At 39.7% G+C, this 2,010-nt stretch overlaps 1 protein-coding gene across 2 annotated transcripts in view; it reads right to left on the reverse strand.

Moving 5' to 3' along the window:
- LOC106523391 (regulator of G-protein signaling 21) overlaps window positions 1-2,010 on the reverse strand; it is a 24,265-nt gene that overhangs the window by 10,150 nt on the left and 12,105 nt on the right. The window lies entirely within an intron of this gene.

Genomic DNA, 2,010 nt, shown 5'->3' on the forward strand with positions numbered 1-2,010 from the left:
AAAATAAACTACAAGCAGACACTGCGCAGAAAATTGACGTTCTCTTCTCTGATTGGCCAGGCTAAAAAATCTGCCAGCGAAATCCACCTCAGTGGGAGAAGTCCCAGATGGAGCAATGAAGGGAAACTAGAATTGAGCGGAGCTATGTAGGAAGGCAAGGGCCAGGCTAGGTATACGTCACTTTTTTTTTTTCTTAAAAAGCACTCTAATTATGTTTAAAACATACAATAAAAAGTGTTGGTGGGCCAGATGAAAGTCACCCAAGGTCCACCAGTTGTCTATGATTTTAATCAGTACTTGTATTGTGTTTAGTTCACAGTGTGTTTTCTTCTAGAGCGCAAAATGAATGCATTTAATGAGCTGTTTTCTTGAAATTGTATTACAAGTAACTAATAAACAAATAACAGTGTTGTCTGAATTTTGTCCTGTATGTGCCATTTAAAAAAAAAAAAACAATTTACATTTTTGGTTTCAAGATTGTAACATAAACATGACCTGCATTTGAACATGCACTTGCACAGATCAGACCTATCCATGCCATGGACAGTGTTGTTAAAGCAAAGCAACAATGCACATCATTTTCACGAAGAGATAAAATCTAGCAATCAATTATGTTGACATATTAACAACACATATGGACACTTTCCACCCCCAAGTTGTTAAAATAGAAAATACGAAAATGTCTGTAGGGAATTTACCCATGAACAAAGTCCCTGCAGCCTGCAATCTGTGTGATGCATGTCATATGACACTGAGGCGCTGGTGTGTGAACACCTGGGTCCAGCGTTCCCGGGATAAAAAACACACTCCATTTCCTGACGGGGTTCAGATAGGGGATATCTCTTCACCCTTTGCACCACTGAGATTGTTTTTTTTAGACTTTGTTTCCTTTARAACACAATACTGTACCCATATTGTTTTAATCCATGTCTACATTTAAGGGCTATATTTAGCAAATAAAATAAATATCTCACAAATAAACAGATATTAAGATATCACACGTGTTCATTATTGCACTCTTCCAAGGTAAAGATAATGTTAATGTCTGTCCGAAAATGGATATTTTATTTGTTTTTTTTAAGGTAAATAAGTTTATTTCCCCCAACTTGACAGAATGGGAACCTTCACTCGTGACGTCACACATATCATTWACAGTGGCACTCGCAAATGATCGGACAATCAGAGTGGATCCTAYGGAAATTCAGTGTTAATACAGTAACAGATAAGACGTTTCTAGAGCAAATTTGAACACATCTGACAGAAATCCCAGAAAAGTTCATTTGAAAGGTGGGCTTGAGGGTCGTGGTCTTCCACAGTCTTGGAAAGCGAGTGAAATTGTTAAAAAGGTTGGTGTTTTCATTGTGTTGTTTAGCTCAGCTTGCCACATCTATWGTGTGTGTGGGTTCGTCTTTGGTGACATTTGGGGGCAATTTTAGGACAAAAATCCTACATTTGGTGACGACTGGTGCATTTGGGGACAAAAGTCGAGTCCCCATTTGGTTTAAATGACATTGGTGGGTTGGGGGTTGGGTTAAGGACCAAGATGTGAATTGAGTTTAGGTTAGTTTTAGGGTCAGGTAAACCTGTGAGGTTAGCCTTAGGGTTTGTGGTCAGGGTTAGGCTGTAGAAATGTAATGGAAGTCAATGGAATGTCCCCAATTGGATAACTGTGCAAACGTGTGTGTGTGTGTGTGTGTGTGTGTGTGGCCTTGTTTTTCCTACATTGTGGGGCCCATGTTTAAGGAAAATGCAGCATAGTGGAGACTGGGTGCTCACAAATTCGGAGGCTGATTTTGGGAGTTGGGTTTAGGACCAAGGTGTGTATTGAGTTTAGGTTAGTTTTAGGGTCAGGAAGGTACCTGTGAGGTTAGCCTTAGGGTTTGTGGTCTGGGTTAGGATATAAAATTTCCAAAAAATGAATGGAAGTCAATGGACGGGCCCCACAAGGATAAAAAAAACATTGTGTGTGTGTGTGTGTGTGTGTGTGTGTGTGTGTGTGTGTGTGTGTGT

This window comes from Austrofundulus limnaeus, unplaced genomic scaffold (assembly GCF_001266775.1).
Source record: "Austrofundulus limnaeus strain Quisiro unplaced genomic scaffold, Austrofundulus_limnaeus-1.0 Scaffold155, whole genome shotgun sequence".
Lineage (NCBI taxonomy): Eukaryota > Metazoa > Chordata > Actinopteri > Cyprinodontiformes > Rivulidae > Austrofundulus > Austrofundulus limnaeus.